At 43.0% G+C, this 19,685-nt stretch overlaps 1 protein-coding gene across 3 annotated transcripts in view; it reads right to left on the bottom strand.

The window, feature by feature from the left end:
- Znf462 (zinc finger protein 462) overlaps positions 1–19,685 on the bottom strand; it is a 135,586-nt gene that overhangs the window by 84,470 nt on the left and 31,431 nt on the right. The window contains exon 1 of one of the 3 annotated variants that reach the window (XM_029476289.1): positions 15,690–15,809. The exons of the other annotated variants lie outside the window; for them this stretch is intronic. The gene's annotated coding sequence lies outside the window, so the exon portion shown is untranslated. Of the gene's footprint in view, positions 1–15,689; positions 15,810–19,685 lie in introns of those variants that run through there. 3 annotated transcript variants of the gene reach the window in all.

The following is a 19,685-nucleotide window of genomic DNA, read 5'->3' as shown; positions in this document are numbered from 1 at the left end:
GTTTCTCACAGCTAGGGAATGGTTACTCTCTTTTAATTCTCAAAGATTTCCTGCTCTAATATATAGTCTGCTCTAAGAAGCTGCTGTCCCCCAAGAACTACTCAGAAATCTTAGATATTTGCCTGTCAAGACAACTGCATGGACTTTATGGCCCTGTGAAACCACCAAGGTGCTCAGATACTTAGCCATGCCCCACGTCCACTCTTTAAAGGATAAAAACTCACTATTGAGCCATTAAAGAGAAGGAAGGAAAGAAGGGAAGGAGGGAGGGAGGGAGGGAGGGAGAGAGAGAGAGAGAGAGAGAGAGAGACAGAGAGAGAGAGAGAGAGAGTGCCTGTTCAGCCAATTAAAGAATTTGTCCTCAGGTCACTAAAACCAAAGAGTGACAACAGTGTGCTGTCACTGCCTGCCATCTTTACTTGAGCAAGTCTTTTGAGGCCCTAACTTTGGTCATTTTGCTAAATGAACAGATTAGATCATAATGTCCATCCATCCAGTTTTGAACAAAAGCCCAGTTTTACACAATTCTTTCTCATATTTGAAAAGGTGCTTTGCCGACTGAGTTCTTACTTCTCATCATCTTCCCACGGCTGCCTTCCCATCATTCAGGCCTACACTCAAACCCTGTCTGTCTTCCAAGGTTCTTTTCCTCACATCCTCATCTAACACTCGTCACTATCTTCCAACAACTGCACATGCTCGGTTTCTCTCCTGCTACATCATTTCCTTCCTTTCTGGCATGCTCCCTGGTTTGGTTTTGTTTTTTGGTTTTCTTTTTTTCTGCCCCACTAGAACACACACCTGGAGCAGAGTCCTTCAAACGGCTTCCTTCATTAACAAAAGAACCAACTGAGAACAGGTCTCCGCTAGCTCTGTTCACCTGTCTTGCTCACATTGTTAACTTTAGTCTGAGGGAGGGGGAGGGGCAGTTACTCAGCACAGTCAGATACACAGCAAATACAAGATGAACAGAAATGGGAGCTTCCGGGCTGGTGAGATGGTTCAGTGGGTAAGAGCACTGACTGCTCTTCCAAAGGTACTGAGTTCAAATCCCAGCAACCACATGGTGGCTCACAACCACCCATAATGAGATCTGATACCCTTTTCTGGTGCGTTTGAAGACAGCTACAGTGAACTTATACTAATAAATAAATCTTTTTTTAAAATAAAAAGAAAGAAAGAAAGAAATGGGAGCTTCCAAATGACAGGAGGCTAACACACTACAAGACTAAGACTGGCCATCAGTCATGCATAAACCCCATGTCACAAAGCAGTGATTCCACCTAGAGCTGATTCTGCTCCCATCATCTCCAACTTAAGGAGTCTACCAATGACTGCGTATAGTTTTAATGACCACAAACCATAGGGCTGCCACTGGCATCCAGTGGGCAGAGGCAGGGATGCTGCAAACATCCCCAAATGTACAAGACAGCACCCAAAGGAAAGAATCATCCAATCCTTGGTGTCCATGTTAAGAGTGGAAGTCATGTCAGCATTGAGAGTGGAAGCCATTTCACAAGCTATTTCCAAGCTATTTATTTTAAGGATCTCTTTTCTAGCACTTCCTGAGGTCGTAGCTAGTTCGTCTCTGGCCCAAATAACTAACAACTTCTCTTCCAACTTCTTGAGTATAGTTCTAATTGATCTTAACAGCCCTTATAAAATATTTAGTCCTATTTTCTGATTTTGGTAGTTTCACTGAAAGTCTTTCAAGAAAGTTCCAAGATGGAGGCACATGACTATCCTACCCTTCGCTGGTGTTAAGATCCTTGCACTGTTCGTCATCTGAATTTGGTAAAGGGACAATATCATTTAAAAAGGGCAAGTTCTACACTAAGTATATGGTCTCCAACCAAAATTTCTATGAAAAATGCAATACAGATCTTCTGTTGGTGTGTAAAGTTATCTTCCTTCAAGGCGATAAGGCCTCTGGCTATTCAAAAGTCACCTTCAAATGACAATTTTGTTCTTTTTTTTTTTTTTTGCTTTTTATCCCCAGGGCCCAGCCAGGTCTGGTTCTGGTGACTTTGAGTGAGTGACTATGCTTGCCTACTTTCCAGGAGAAAAGTACAAAATCAAGATAAGGTCATTAAAAACAGACAAATAGATGAAAAATAGAGAGATGATTCATAGATAGAAAGATAGAAATAAAGATAGACAGAACCAAATAGGGTGCTATAGAACACCACCCCCATCCCAGCTAAGAAAGCTAAGAAAGCTTCGTTATAGCCATTAGCTGATTCCTAACATTCTAGGAATTTGGGGCTTCTTCCATGGAGATGGTGTCCCCAGTAGCCTTGCTCCATCCATGCAGATATTACACTGCTAAGCTGTCCTAAGCTGATGGACAACTGTAGTTACACTGGAGACCATGTGATCACCTTCCCTCCACAAAACCATTGTCTTTGTTAGGGTTTTACTGCTGTGAACAGACACCATGACCAAGGCAAGTCTTCTAAAGGACAACATTTAATTGGGGCTGGCTTACAGGTTCAGAGGTTCAGTCCATTGTCATCAAGGTGGAAGCATGGCAGCATCCAGGCAGGCATGATGCAGGAGGAGCTCAGAGTTCTATGTCTTCATCTGAATGCTGCTACTGGAAGACTCACTTCCAGCCAGCTAGGGTCTTATAATAGCCCACACCCACAGTGGGAGTGGCACCTACTCAACAAGGCCACACCTTCTAATAGCACCACTCCCTGGGCCAAGCATATACAAACCAGCACATTCCACTCCCTGGCCTCCATAGGCTTGTTGACATAGGTTCATAGACATGAGTCTATGGGGGCCCTATCTAGCCATAGCACAACAAAAAGTACATTTAATCCAACTTCTCAACAATGTTAAAAGTGCAAAGTTCAAGGTCTCTTGAGATCCATCCAATCACTTAACTATAATCCCTAAATCAAGACAGGAAACCAACTGGGCAAACTCCAAACTCTGCATCTCCATGTCTGATGTTAAAGAGGTCTTCAGATCTCCAACTCCTTTTTCATCTTTGTTGACTGCAATGAACTTCTTTTCCTGGGCTGGTTCCACACCCTGTTAGCAACATTCCTCAGCAGATAGCCCACAGCTCTGGCATCTCGAAAATCTTAGGGGTATCTGAGGCAACTTCAATGTTATAGCTTCTTGTTTCAATGTCTGGGATCCACACATGATCTTCTGGGCTCCTCCAAAAGGCTGGCACCACTTCTTCACTTCTGCCCTCTGTAGCACTCTAAGCTCAGACTGATTACTTACACTGCTGCTGCTGTCCTTGGTGATCATCCCATGGTACTGGCCCCCAATACACTGGGGTCTTCTGCTGTAACTAGGTTTCACCAATAGTCTCTCATAGGCTCTCTTCACAGTGCAAGCCTTAAATCCTTTGCATGACCCATTCAGTCCTGGGCCGTCAACTACAATTGAGGCTGCACCTTCACCATTGGTTTTCCCTGACTTCTCTCAATGCCAAGCTTCAGCTGCTCTTCATGACCCCTTCATGCCTTCAAATCCCATTACCAAGTCCAGCTGTGCAGGAGGTACAAACTTGACTATCTCTGGAACACAGCTTCTATATGCTCTCAGAAAACACTTCTGAGATTTCACCAGAATGATTCTTAATCACCACTAATTTCTTAGCTCCAGTTGACCAGCATCAATTGTCCCAGTCGTCCCTTCTCTTCTTGACTCTAAAGCCAGAGCTACATGGCCAAAGCTGCCAAGTTCTGCTGCTCACTGGGGCCGGAGCATACTCCCCCTCACCCCCCTATTCTATTACCAGCTTTCTGTCTTCCCACTCCCTCTCTGCCTAAGCTTGGCTTTCCAGGAATTTGCTCTGTAGATTAACCTTAAACTCAGAGATCTGCATGGCTCTGTCTCCTGTAAGGCTGGGATTAAAGGTGTGTACCACCATGCCTGGATCTAAATTTACCTAGATAGGATGCTGCCCCCAAATCCCTTAATCTGTTAACTCCTAGAACATAGGGTTCAGTTCTATTTCAGTTCCTGGTGCCCCTTTAATACCTGAGCCATATATTTTATATTTTTCCTTTCTAAGTTTGATAGGCTTCTTCAGAACGCTCTTCATGAGACTTAACCAGAGAATAAAGTCTCTGCTGGACTTTTTTGAGCTTCCTTTGTCAATGCAATTAATATAAATCTCTTTACCTTAGACTACGCTAGACTCTTCAAACAAGGGCTAAAAGCAGCCACATTCTCCACCAAAATACCACAAAAACAATCTCTAGGCCACATTCTGAAATTCTTCTCCCCTGAAACCTCGTTGGCCAGGTCTACACAGTTCAAATCAGACTCAGCAACAAAGTCTTCCATATTCCTACAAAGATAGCCCATTAAGCCCTACTTAAAGCATTCCACTGCTTTCCAAAGTCCCAAAATTCACATTCCTCTAAACAAAAGCACGATCCGTCAGGCTTATCACAGAAACATCCCAGTTCCTAGTACTAACTTCGGTCTTCGTCAGGGCTTTACTGCTGTGAATGGACACCACGACCAAGGCAACTCTCATAAGGACAACATTTAATTGGGGCTGGCTTACAGGTACAGAGGTTCAGTCCATTATCATCAAAGCAGGAACATGGCAGCATCCGGGCAGGCATAGCGCAGAAGGAGCTGAGAGTTCTACATCATCTGAAGGCTGCTAGTAGAAGACTCACTTCCACACAGCTAGGGTGAGGGTCTTAATTAACAGCCCACATCCACAGTGACACACCTCCTCCAACAAGGTCACACCTGCTAATAGTGCCACTCTGTGGGTCAAGCACACACAAACCATCACGACCACTTAATGCTCATCTGAAAAACATTCTCGGGAACCCTGAGAAGCATCTCTCCCCTTGTATATGGGAACCCCGTTTTTAGAGGAGGGAAACATCACACTTTTCTATCGGAACAGCTTCTCTTCCTTAGCTAAAGTGATGTATGATTTGAACCTCCCTGAAGAATCTACTCTAAAAGCTGATTATCTGTAGGCTCATCACATCTACGAGATCAGCAATCTTAAGAAGACTAGGTAGCACAATTTACAGCAACATCTTTATCTTTCAGATAATAAACCAAAGTCCTAAGAAAAGTAACCTATCCGAGACCTCTCTGAAGGGGGCAAGGGGCGGGAGGAGTGGGGGAGCTTATGAAACCCATAATTTGAGAAAGGAAGTCAACAGTGAGGACATACATGTAATTCAGTTTATTAACAGCTCTTCCCACTTCAAGTCCAAGTTTATGCATTTCCAGGTGTTCTCAGGAGTAGGTAAACCTTGTTTCTTCCCTGGGAGGCAGATTGCATTGCCCCTCCAGTGTCTCCTCTACTAGGAATTCAAACTAGGAGACAACGCAAAAGGTGCTAAAGCTGTGACTTATTCAAGGAACTTCTCAGGCACACAAGCCCTGTGTTCATACTTTTGCTAAGTGCATTCGGGAGAACTGAGGATGCGGACAAAGAGAGGAAAGAGCGAGCTGTAACCCTGAGTGATCTTTCTTCAGACCCCCCAAGTTCACAGAATCAGAGCAAGGTTATGGGGGAGCTTTACTGTCCCCAAGTCCACCCTGTGAGAAACATCCTTTTGCTTCTTATGGAAAATGTACTCTGTCAACAAAGTCACTAAAGAGCATGACTGAAAGAGCCTCAGGGACATCTGGAAAGATGAGGGTCAGACTCATGGGAGAAGAAAGCAGAGCAGTCAGAAACACCTAGCAATGAAGTCAGCTTCCCTGTGGCCTACCCACTGAGCCATGCAGACTGTCAAGGTCAGAACTCCGTCGATGGCACATGTCAAGCAAACAATTGGTCAGTTATTTCTCCAACAAGGTGAAATGACACAATGTAAACCAGATTAAATTGTATTAAAGGCAGGCTTATTGGGAAGCTGCTCTCAGGGGAGTGAGTTCACTGGCCCCAAGGACCAAGGACAGGCAAGTCACCACGGGGGTCGGGGGTGGGGTGCCGGATAAGGGGGAGGGAGAGAGAGAGAGAGAGAGAGAGAGAGAGAGAGAGAGAGAGAGAGAGAGAGCAAAATGTTTGAATTATATAGGGAAGAGACTCAGGAGGACGGGAAGCCCAGCCCTTGAGCTAGAAAATTCAAGGTTGGGGGCAGGGTATGCCAGGTAGGGACTGAAGGATTCTGGGAGAACCTGGAGGCCAGGTCTGCTTTGGTGTGTAAAATAGGCACCTCAGTCCCTTGTCCTGGGGATGAAACCAAACACATCTATTTTCTCCTTAAACTCACAGCAATATGAATTTTTTTTTATTCTGTTTGTTTTTATGAAGCACAGTTTCTCTGTGTAGCCCTGGCCATCCTGGAACTCACTCTGTAGACCAGGCTGGCCAAATTAAGGGATGTGCCTGCCTCTGCCTCCAGAGTCCTGGGATTAAGGGCTTGTTCCACCAAGCCCTTTTTATATATTGACTAACATACTAACTTATCTCTCTTTCTAGTTTAAGTTTTGTTGTTGTTGTATTATAACAGGCTCTGGATATAGGGAGCCCTGACTGTATAGGGAGCCCTGACTGTACTCTCTATAGCCCATACTGATCTTGAACTCTTAGCCATCACACTGCCACAGCCTCCCTCCTGGCTTATCTTTATCCTTTATTCTTTGATCTCTCTACCTTAATTACTAGGGGATAATTTTCAGATTTTTTTTTAAGTTAAATACCTTCAGAAAGCTAGGAATGATCCTCAACCATAAAAGTATATTTTCATCAAAGGCTATAACAGAAGTGTCCAGTATGAATGATGAGAAGATACTGACGTGCCCAGGGCTCCTCCTGGTTTTCTTCTACAGAGACCATTTCTACTGAGGTTCCAGGTAACTCCCATCCCTTAAGACAAGGATTCTCAAAGACCAACGGCAGTAGCAGCTGCAGGAACTCAAACCAATTGGGATGCAAATTCTCAGGTAATACAGAATCAACTAGTTAGGCAGCGTCAGAGTACTGCCCAGTTTTAAGATCAAGTTCCACTTTTCTCTGCAGTAGGATGCCCTGAGACCACTCGCTAGGCTTCAAAGCAACTCCATTTTTTGCTGCACAGCAATCCAGCTTCAGATGCATTTACGTTATCCCAAGTCCCTCGGGGCATAGCATGGCCAAAGCATCAAAGAACTGAGATTTTCAGGGTAACCTGAAGGAACACCTTAGGCCAGGGAAAATCTCCACCCCCAGGCAACTCCTGTTCCTCCGCAAAATAAATTTAGCAAGACAATATAGCAATGGCTAGGTCCTCGGAAATGGGAAAGAGGCTGTTAACATTCCCTCGGAGGAAGGGTGATTAGACCAGACCCTCCCCAGATTTTCCCTGCCACTTCCCCCAACCTCCAACTTCACAGGGATTTAGGGGGTGCTATGAAGAAGGAGGTTGGTCAAGAGTAGGGGTCTAGTGACCCAGAAGGCTGTGATTCACTCTACTTCTTGTAAATGTCCCTCAATAAACACACTGGTTCACCCAGCTGGCCTGGTCACTACGGTGGTCAATGTCTTTCCTATCTGGAATAAATAGACATTTTTTTTTTTACATTATCCCAAGAAGATTCACAAGAAAATGCAATTGATGAAATGAATATTAATTATATAGTTTTAAAGATCAGGGAAGAAGATGCATGTCTGCTAATATTAAACTTCATTGCAGACCCAGCATGATAAGGGTTGATGAAGCATCTTTTAAGGGCAATGCTTATCCTTAAAATTGCTATGATGGGATGCAGTTCATGTTCCTTGCAAACTTCAGAATGACCCATGACATGGTACCCTTGGCATTTCTAAAGTAGGGCATGGCAACCCATAACCGGGAGGGGGGTCAGAGTAGTTCTTAGAATTGAGGAAAGCCTCAGGGCTCTAGAATCTTCCATAAGAAAAGCTTTTGTGAGGAATATGACATCTCCACCAGAGCAGCAGGTAGTTGGTTTTTTGTTTGTTTGTTTTTGCCCCCCCCCCCCCAAACACTGTAATGCAAAGCTAAATGGTCAACGAGAAACTGCAGAAACCACAAAGGTGTTGGGAAATTCATCATGAGAAGGAAGGTCCTATGCTTCACGCCAGCCAAGGACTTTAGGGGTGGAGGGGGCGGGGCTTGCAGCTGCAAACAAAGTCTTGACCAAGATTTAAAAAAAAAAAAAAAAAAGAACAAGGCTTAAACTTTAAGATCAAGAGTTCAGAGACAAATTTCATTAGCCATGTCCTGCTCCAAACACAGCCAAGGCCCCTAAGACTGAAGGATTTCCAAAACAAAAAACAAAAAGCATGCAATCTCAACCTCACACTTAGGTGAGAAGTGAGTTGAGCTTAAGGAAATTTTATCATCCACAAAATGTAGGGGTGAGGGAGGGGTCTAAAAATGTTCTAAAAGTTACATCTCAATCAGCAAGTTAGGGGGAAATATCCTGAAGGAGGATGACAAGAAAAAAAAAATGGCCTGGAGAAGACCAATGAGCAATCTCTTTGGAAAACCAGGACACAGAAGAAAATGATATACAGCAATTAACGGAGAGTCGATGGAGGGCGAGATCAAAGATGGGTGATAAGACATGCATGAGATGAAAGGGAGCTGGCAGCTAAAGAAAGAAACCGATGACACAAATAATACCACTGTAGAGCTAATAAATATATTAAAGTTATAAGAGGAATAATCCACAAACCAAAAACAAAGTTGATGATGTGGAAAACAGTCTTCAGAACAGTACGCGGAAGGCAGAGAGGGACGAGCAGATGAAAGCAGGTAGGAAAAGATGACAGATAAGGGCTGAACACAAAGATCCAACACACAGATGAAAGTATGCTGGAAGCCGACAGCAAAGCAAAACAAAATACACTCAGATCTGGGATAGAAAATACTTAGGACAACAGAGTGGCTGATGTTCCCCGGAAGAGGAAGAGAGAATTCTCAGCACTGAGACATGCTATGACCAGGATTTCAAAGGGTGAGCTAATAACATTGGGACATATAGGGAAAATGCTAAGTGGCCTTTGTGGTTTTCACAGAGGGATTTAGCAATGGCCAACATCAAGGCAGTGTCTATGAAGGGTTAAGAAAGAGAATTAAGACTCAATCGTCAGTCCTAACAGTTCCTATAATCTCAGTGCCCAGTAAGTGGAATAAGGAAAATCACAAGGTTAAGTCCATTCTCCACTCTATAGCAAGTCTGAGGTCAGCCTGGGATAATGAGGTCCTAAAATTAAAAAATAAAAAGGAAAATAAATAAGCAATTACATGAAACTTCAAATTGAAGTACAGATACCTTAGTCAAGGTTAACTTCTAATTGGTAATAAAATAAAAACAATTACATAACTTTCAATTGCTGGAGGGAGCAAATCGAAGACCATGTGGATGATCTGTAAATGCAGAAGACAAAGGAGACCCAGCAGAAACATGAGAACACCCATGACTGATCAAGGGCAAATGCGCATGCTCTATGGATCTGAGGGAACTGGATCACCCCTCCTTTGGAAAATGTCTCTGGGTAGATGGAAAACTAAATCTTTAATTGTGTTTTGCTTACAGAAGACATGCACATAGGCAAAGGACACAGAGTTTGAGTGTGATGACATGATCGAGAAGATACCAAGCAAAATAATAAGGAGAGAGTTTCTCCTTAGTATTAGTCAGGGCTAAATCAAGACAGAAGCTCTCTGGATGGCAAAGACAAACCCTTGATAGCATAAGAGAACAATCCACTGTGAAGAGTTATAATGAATATCTGTGTCCACTTAACAGCACCAAGAGACACCAAAACAATGGCAACAGACACAAGACAGAGGCCCGAGCATTGAATAGACTAAATGGAGACAGACAACTAAGGATATAATTAATATCATTAACAAAATTGAGTTAAGAGAGACATTTTACATTTTAGATCCCAGAAATAGAAATCGTACTTTTGTGTTTTTCAAGTATCTGTGGAATATTTACAGAGGTTTTCAAGTGCCCACCGATGCTTCCCAAGGTCCTTAATGCCCAAATGGAGAGATAATGAATTACAAATAGAAAAGAGTCTATTGTTTCTATTCACAGTACAATAAAGCTGGAGGGGTGGGGTGGGGGGGAAGAAGGCAGATTTCTAAGCACTTGGGGAATTTTTTAAAATATTCTACTGAATAATTTCTCAGATAATCACAAAATCTGAACAGCAGACTCTAACTTTTAAAAGGGTACATACCTAAATGTGGAATTTGGCAAAGAACAGTTATAACTTAAGAGGACATTTTTTAGTTATATCAAAATTATAAATTAAACTATAACAGGCCTGGGGGTGTAGCTCAGTTAACAGAATACAGGCCTAGGATGCATGAAGCCCTGGGTTCGTCCCAATACCACAGAAATGGATTTGGTGGCATCCGCCTGTATCCCCAAAACCTAGTGGTAAAGAAAGAAGGATCGATCGACAGTTCAAGATCTTCCTTGGCTACAAAAGACTCACAACGTAATATGAATAAATAAGTTTAAAAAATAGAAATAAAGTTTCTTAAAGCAAAACTACTACTAAAATGATTCAAAGACTTAGCATGTATAAAAGGCAGGGGGTGGGGGGCCAGAAGTCAAAATTCAACCAGGTGTGGTGGCATACATCTTTAATCCCTGCACCTGAGCAGCAGAGGCAAGTGGCCTTCTGTAAGGCCAGGCAGGACTGCATAGTGAATTCCTGCCTCTAAAACAAAACATCAAAAAAGCAAATACTGACAAGACTTAGTAAGTGTATTATTTAAACTCATATAAAACTAATTAAAATGAAATTAAAACAAAGGAGAGCCTAATTAAAATTAAAAAGGAGCAGAGCAAAACACAAATTCACAAGATTAAGGTAGGTACAAATGGAAGGGAAGCACAGTCATTTAAGTTACAATGCTTAAGTTATGACAATTTACCTAATATAATTGTCTAGAAACTTGGAGATTATCAAAATTAATTGATAAAGGGACACCCTACTCTGTCCCTACACACACACACACACACACACATACACACACACACACACACACACACACACACACACACAGTAAAACTAAGAAAGAGTTGAAAAGCTTAGGTTTAAGAAACAATAGAATTAGTAAACCAGACACTTGTCAAACTGCCTGGCCTATTTCCAGGATCCTTACCAAAGTGACTTCCAGAGACAGTGTGAAGAAGCCCTCAAAACTCAGTTTCAACTGACAATAGTGGCTTGATTAGGACTGGGTGTGGTGGCTCCAGGCCAGTAATCCTAGTACTGGAGAGGCTGAGGTAGGTGGATCTTGGTGGTTTGAGGCTGGTCTCATCTTCATTAGTGAATTTCAGGCCAGCCAGAGATATAATAACATCTTGTCTCACAAATACAAAAGGTCAGCCAATGCCTTCTCCAAATATTGAGGAAAATATTGTTATTTTAAAATAATACCCGGCAACCTATTTACAGGACTGTCACTCCATGCTGAAGTGGGGTGCTGTAATAAAGAGGCTAGTATTTTAATATAGGGAGTCCATCAAGGCTATTTGAAATGAAAAGACAATTTGTTCAATACAGAAAAGGCTGGGGACACCTGATAAACTTTAAACTCAGCACCATACTTAATAATTAAAGTAGGAAAACTCCCAGCTTAAGAATAAAATTTGAAAAAAAAAAATTTCAGGTCAAAACCCAGCCAAGTAATCAGACTATGGTGGCCTATGCGGGAACCAAGGAGGCAGACGCTGTGGGATCAGGAGGTCAAGGTCAGCTCCTTGCTAAGCAGTGATTTTTGAGGTTATTGAGAGCTCCAGGAGATCCATTCTCCAGCAAACAAGAGTAGATAAAAGAAAGCAGAACAAATTCCACAGCCAGCGCCTACAGGTCCCGGGAGTGCTGGCCAGCACATTTGTTTAAGAAAACAGAAAGTTTAGTGGGGGAAGGACAGAGAGCTACCTGGGTTTAGTCCCAGGAAATGATGCTTCCATTCAATGAAATGAGTTCAAGATTTACTGCTTAAGATAAAGTGAAATAAAATACAATACAGAGTAATTGGGTAGGAAGATTGACCACCAAGGAATTTCAACTCCTCTTTTAGAGTTTCTCCTCCACCTACATTCCTTTGACAACTCTACCTCCGGATCTTTAATGGCTTCATTATCTCAGGTAATCTGTATTCAGGAATTTTCTAACGCTAGCCTAAGGTCATGGAGATGATTTCCAATGGCTACCTGTTCAGCCTCAAGTCTCAATCAGCAGGTTGCTACAATTCATTGAAAAGCCTTTGGCTTCTTTCTGGGAGAAAAATAGCTAGGTTCTAGTTTCATCTTCCAGAGACTTCAGAGAGTAGAAGGAAAACTGGCCAGAGTTCAACCCCATTCGTTTTCCTTTAGTGACAGGGTAAAAGTTTGAGACTTCTCCTTCAAAGGTGCTTTGCATAACCTTCAATGGGTGCCTCCCCCAGCAATGCAGATGTTTAAAGAGCAGCTTCTGTCTTCCACTCTGTGCTGTCTGATTCTGAAAAAGGTGTCCATTTTCCATGGGTCTTGGTCAGGACCTCCCGACACTCCTTTCCCTATTCCCTTCCTGCCACAGTGGAAAGTATACTCCCATTTCCCATCAGAGATTGATCACCACTGGATGTGGGCTCTAGTTCCATGACTGCTTCATCTGGAATCTCCCAACAGAAGATAGCCTCAGAATCCTTGGCTTGGTTCTCACCTCCATAACCTATCAACTCTTTGCAAAGCTTGAAATTCTCCAAACCTCTATATCCTCACTTATACAAAGTGACCCCTGTATTACAGGGCTGTTGTATGTCATGATCTGGATAACAAACATATGACCTGGATAACAACTGTAACGCCTGTAGCATCATTCTCTGGCATAGGTAAAGACTTACTTAAAACAGTTGGCATGATTGCTATTAACTCTTTTTATAAGACTGCTTTTGTGCTCCTTGGGTTCCAAATCTCTACATCTGCCAGGGTCAGGAACGACCAACCTTCTTAAGAAGAATGGTAAGACAGTCCGACTTCAAATCCTTGTGAAACCATTGTCTAGGCGGTACACTCCACCAAAGCCCACGTTTTCCTTGAACTAATTTCCTTCCTCGGACACCTGGACACCTGCAACTCTCCATACTTAGCAGTCACCCCAGCACCTTCAGTTTACGAGGTTCCTTCAGACCCAGTTTAGAGCAGAACCTCTCAACCTCAGCACTGCCTTGACACCAGAAGCCATATCACGGATTTAAAGAACCTCGTGCACACTAAACATAAACATGGGCTCCAAGGGAACTTCTTCCCCAAAGATGCTTATGTGTTGGGGAAGGCTCCCGGCACCTTAAAACGGACAAACTGTGTTTTGTATGTGTGTGGAAGGGAGGTGCGGGGTGAGGGCATGGTGGAGACACAAGGGTAAGGTCCCATCTGGCCATGAATCAGAGGCCTGGTGGCTCAGGGCTATTCCAGGGCAGATCAGCAAAGCCTTTCTGAGGCCTTGTTCCCTGTTCTCAAGGACAAGTCATGTCCCTCCCTCATCTCAATGCCACCCTTGTCTCAAGACTTGAGACACATTTGGCAGTGTGGGACTTAATGATATGTTTCTACCTCTGTCCTCCTTTTTTTTTTTTTTTTTTTTTCTATCTTTGTGCACATTACTCTCTGCTCCTGCCTCTAGCAATGACATTTCAGACAAAGGGTATCCTTACAAAATGTAACTTTCACTAATAAGACAGGACTGCATTCCAGGAGACTAGTGTATTTGGAGGATGAGAATTATCGGGGCTGAAAAGAACTAGTAACAGTTTATTTCTATGGAATCACTCAAGACACACTAAGTCCTTAAAAGATTCACGTATTAAATTAAAAATGAGGTCACTGATGGCCAAGGCTCAATGTAGGCAAAGCTCGGGTCACCATAGACCAAGCACCTAGCTCCTTCATTCCACAGTCTTTTCCTTCAAGAATTTGTAATTTGGAAAATACAAAATATAGTCTTCTACTATTTAAACTACAACAATATATGCTAGTGGATAAAAACTTGGAAGTCACGGGCCCCAAACCCTGAACAGCAAGGCCTTCTGCATGGAGTTGAAAAGCACTTTCCCTTTGTCTGAATTCCAGCTTCTATAATGTTTGTAAGTTTTTATTAGTGTGTGGGTTTTACAAGCTGGAAAACGTTTTTAAAGTTTAAGTGTTTCCACTAAGAACTAGGAAAGCAAGCTAACTCATCTCTCTATTAAAAAGAAACCAAATAAACAAAAAAACCAACCAACTTCCTCCAGGTCCACACATGGCTGTCGGCCCACACTTTAGAGAATGTGGGGGTATGTGATCACTTTGGTGCTTAAATACTTTATGAGTTCACACAATAATAAGGTCATGTGACCAAAATGGCACAGCCAAGACTGACCACAGAACACTAACTGCCTATTAGCAGATGGACCAACCTCAGTGTTCTGCTAGCCATCTTCATAACCCACATCAGATGTGTCTCCTAAGGAGATCAGGGGGTGGAGAAGGAAGACTTATTTAGCTTCTGTTGTTTACAATCTTTTGTTTACTCCAGTAACTGACCTTGTATTTCACACTCTTACTGCGTATGGGAGGGCACCGTCCCCCACAGTTCTTGTGGGACCATATACTTTATTAACCCTCCCTCAAAACACATGGAAACACCTTAAATGTCTCTCCAGGAAATCCGAAAGGCAGTGCTACCCTCAAAAGATAGGTGAGATAGCAGACACGCTCACCTCATTCCACAAGTGAGGTCCTGAAACCAAGATGGGAAAATGTGAGACTCAGTGAGGTAAAGTCTGACTTTGAAGTGTCTTGTCATGGCCAAGGCCTAACCCATCTCACATTTAGATGGTGAAGAGGGAATCTTTGACCCAGAGTTCTGTGCTTTCATTAAAAATGAAAATTTAAAAAAAAAAACACACACACACACACAATCATTTTGAATTGAGCCCAGACAAATGCACTATTGATTGGTTGCTAAGTGCCTACACCATTCCCTTATGGAATATTTGTGTGCCTACCAGAAAGAATCTAGGCATAGAATTTTTCTCTAAAAGAAGTATGATGAAGGAGACAAAGACTGGTTTAAGGTGTGCCTTTTCTGATAAGTTAAAAATATAATGAAGCTATGGTTAACATACAAAAATTAGCAAATGAAGAAATCCGAGGACTCTAAAATGAAATATAGATTGTTCTTGTAATACAAAGACAGAGAGAGGTGCCAATCCAGGCACTTGGGAAAAGAAGCAACGTGAGTTAAGGTAAGAAGGGCGGGTCTAATACTGAGTACCTTGGAGGCTGGGTATGAGTACACACCTATAGTGCCAGCAAATGAGAGATGAAGGTAAGAGAATCAAAACCAACCTTGTGAGTCAAAGCCAGATGCTATCCAAAAATAACAACCAAAACCTAAAACCAAACACCAGCACCAGCAGGATGTTCTGAAAAGGCAGAAAGAAGATCCCGGTAGCCTGTGGTACTGGGTGCCTTTAATCACAGCATTTGGGAGGCACAGGCAAGTCGATCTCCAAGTTCAAGACCAGCCTGATCTACAGAGTGAGTTCCAGGATAGCCAAAGTTACCCAGAGAAAGTCGGTCTAGAATAACCAAAAGCTAAACCAAACCAACCAAACAAAAACCCCCTAAGATTCTAGCTAGGTCTTTAGCAAAGAACACTAATAGAATCTCATCCTAGCTCCACCTACCATCTTGACTTCAGGCAAGGTACAAAAGAGCTGTTTCCTCACCTGTAGAGCAGGACTGAAGAAGATATCGTCAATGTAGTCTCAAATGTCAGTCTCCTCTGCCATCCTTGCTTTGGAGAGCAACAGGGAACACTTAGCAGTCTTCATCAGAGGAACATAATATAATGTCACCTGTGTCCTGGAGATTAAAGGACACATTATGGAGGACTTCTAGAGGAAGGGAGGGTGGTGCGACACAGCCGCAAAGGCAGTTGCTGAGACCAGTGTCTATCCATGAGATAAAATAAGTCTGGGCTGGGAAGGTGCACTAGGGTGAAGAAGAGAGGTCACGCCTGCAGGATATTTAGAAGGGAGGATAGACAGAAGCTAACACTGGATGAACTCCATCTGACAACCAGGTCACCACTTTCTGACCGGTCCAGAGTAACTAATGAAATGTGGCCGGGCTTGATTTTTTTAAAAAACGCATGTCAAGCATAGTATGTTCTTTGTGATAGAAGGAAATGAATTTTAAAAGATAGTTTAAAATAATTCAGACAGTTAGTCAAAAGTGCACTGGCCTATGAAAACTACATTCTCATGTATTTCCTATTTAACTAGAGAGCAAAAGACATAAGCCAGCATTGCCTCACAGAAGCAGTATAAGGTACAACACACACACACACACACACACACACACACACACACACACACTTTTAAATTTTCTAGGAGCCAGAAACAAGTGCAATTATCCAAAGATATTATTTCATCAATCAATATAAAAATGTACAAAGATATTTTCTTTTCCTAGTAGGTTTCACACTTCGGTGTATTTCAGACTTAGAACAGCACATCTACTCAGACCTAGCACATTTCAAGTGCCTAACGGACACCAGCAGGATGTAGCTCAGGGCTACCATATGACTATCATAGACTGACAGCCTTAAAGGATCCTCTTGAACATGGTACTTATTCTAGAGTTTTCATGGGCACTCACCTGTGGTCGTCACCTCAGGCAGCTAAACATCTGGAGAGAATTAAAACGTTAATCTAATCACATCTGGTGATCGAATAACAGCCCTGGAAAACTTTTTCGTTCTCCTTAAGAATGAGCAAATAATTGGGATCCTGTCTACCTAGAAAAGAATGGCATTTCATCTTATGGACATTGACCTCTTACTTTTATGTATCCTCTGGAGCCATGATACAAAGGTCTTTTCCGATGTGTAATGTACACGACCACTGCATTGCCTAGTCGGATATTTTCAAAAGGTGCCAAACCCTAATGCCCATCCGACTGAAAACAATCTTCAGCCAACAGGAGTTGCCTCGATTAACACCTGGCTTGATTAGCAGCGCTCATCTTGGTCATCAGGACCAGAGTCTGAATGCAGTCATTCCCACATAACAACTGCTTGAGTTTGTATTATTATTGATTGAGGGCAGAGATGGGGATGGGGTTGAGACCAGCTCTCACTTTATAACCTTATTCTTCTCTTCCTCTGTCTTCCAAGTGCTGAGATTACAGGCTTGAGCCTGCATGCCCTCCCTGCCAGCTGCCTTGATGAAACAGGTTAAGTGCTCTGTGCTTCCGTTTCCTCGCCCGGAAACACTGGTGAATGGAGCAGTCTTTCACAAGGTCCTCGGAAGGATTAAACAAAGTAATATATGAAAATTCTTTGGACACATAATCTTCATCTTTAATTTCAGGGACTTGTTAAACGCTCCAGAAATGCCAGGGCCACATGTCTCAAACTCAAGTAGGTTTCCGGGCAACTTTCCACAGAGTATACAACTAGCCTGGCTACACATGCTCATCTTGACCTATAATCACACATTTGTACCCACGTGCAAGCTACTCAACCTGTCTGAGCCTCTGCTTTCTCTCAGACTACATGGGAGGGACATCTCTCATAAGCTAAGAATAACAACACAGCTGGCTGGGATCATTACAAAATACAGGGAGAATTATACTAGGCAACCAGGACGACAGGTAACCTGGCCAGTAGAAATCTAAGCTAGGCCTGAAAGGTGTCCCATGTCTGTTTTCCCAGCATTCAGGTGGCAGAGGCTAGAGAAGAGCTATAGGATTGAGTTCGCCTCCCTGGGTTACATAGTAAAGCCATGCATCCAAAGAAGAAACAAAGGGAGGAGGGAGGGAGGGAGGGAGGGAAGGAGGGAAGGACGGAGGAGAGGAGGGAGGGAGGGAGGGAACACATTTCTGGTCTCTCCTAAGTATCAGCAGCACATTCTCTTTCTTGTGAGTACACAATCGCTGTCTTCAGACACACTTAAGAGGGCATCAGTTCCCATTACAGATGGTTGTGAGCCACGATGTGGTTGCTGGGAATTAAACTCAGGACCTCTGGAAGAGGTCTCAACCTCTTCAGTGCTCTCAACCTCTGAGCCACCTCTCCAGCCCGCACATGCTCTTTCTTTTCTCCACCTAGGCTCACTTGTTGCTTTAAACACATCAGTTTGGGGGTAACCTGATGGACACCACTTCTGAGAAGACTAAAGGTACAGGGAAACAGTTATGATGCCCACCACCAGCTGTTCCAGGGGGTAACTAGTGCCTTGCCAAATCGTTGCCAGGTTCTTAATCAGCACTCCGATTCCACATAAGCCATGTCAGCTCCCAGCCCCAAGGACTAGTCTGAAGAGCATGGAGATTTCCTTCCATAGTGATACATCCTCACAGGGTTAGAGGATGTCCCCTGAATATCCTCAACTTCCTTTAAAAGTCTAGGAAGCATCTGTCATTTGGGTTTGAATCACCCGTGGTGTACTGGAAAGGCCTGGTCAGAAGATAGGATTTCGGGCTCTGTGCTGGCATTCGACCAGCTCTATGACTTTGGGGAAGTTCCTTGACCCTGCGGTCCACAGAGGGTACTTGTTTCATGGGGTTGCTGTGGACTGGGTATTTATGTAATGAGTCTTGAAAGTCCCTCTTCTCCTTTACGAGACTTGCAAATCAATGTAAGGCGTAGATAGATGTCTCTAAACCTCACTTCCTTCCTCTTATGCTTTGGTAGTGTATTTTTAGGATTTGGAAGATAGAAAAGGATTCTTGCTTTCTATCACCTGTGTCTTCCCCTCTCTTCTCACCCAGCTCCGAAGTCGGTAACCAACTATCCAGACCTCTGAGAGCAGGAAGAGGATGAAGCCAAGGCAACAAGCCTGGGGCCAAGATGACTCATGGCTGTGGAATCCATTAACGGTGGAATGCTCTCTGCCTTTCTCCTCCTTGTCAAGTTTCTGGGTTAGCAAGGTACAGATGACCGATAAAGAATTCAAGTACTTTTCTTTGCAGGTCTGAATTAATTTATACCTGCATACATATATGCACATGCGTGTACTTTCAGATCTACAGAACACACTCTTCTATCAAGTGGTATAAAAACAAAAGCTGACTTGTTAGGAAAAAAAATGTTTGATAAAGTACAGTATATTTTCCAGTTGCCCTTTTCTCCACTGGAGTTTGGTAAATTAAACGTTACAAATTTTCAAATAGGAGTAAAATGTTAAGTATAAGGAGCAAATGAAAAAGTGGATCCTGAAAGTCTGGGAGATTGCCTAGACATTGGATTGTAGCGCTGATGGAAGAACACAACACAGGGCCATGCAGATTGTATGAGGAGGTTAACGATGCTAGACGGTTACGTTTAAAAAAAAATGGTCAAAAGCCTAAAGTTAATAAGGTTGCATTACATGCTCGTGTAGAAAACTACTTAATCTTCTGTCTGAGCTGCTCTTTAGTTAAGTGGGGCTGGGATTACAGAACAAGAGTAAAGGACCTCAAAGGGAACATTCCAAATACCTCGTGCCTGGATTGTCTCACACTGCAGTACATATTAAAATTCTATTAAACCAGCTGCTAATAATTTTCAAATGGCTCATTAGTTCTACCCACGACCTTGGGCCACTACCAATTTCAAACCTTGTCTTCAAGTCTTAATCAACAGCCTTGGATGGAGTCCTCTTCTCGAAATAGCAAATGCATTGTGGGCTGCGTCGATGCTCTTCAGCATCCGCGGACTTGTGTGATATGGAACGTAA

Source organism: Mus caroli, chromosome 4 (genome assembly GCF_900094665.2).
Source record: "Mus caroli chromosome 4, CAROLI_EIJ_v1.1, whole genome shotgun sequence".
In the NCBI taxonomy this organism is placed as follows: domain Eukaryota; kingdom Metazoa; phylum Chordata; class Mammalia; order Rodentia; family Muridae; genus Mus; species Mus caroli.
The sequence above is the reverse complement of the archived record's forward strand: the minus strand, read 5'-3'. Positions and strand labels throughout refer to the sequence as shown.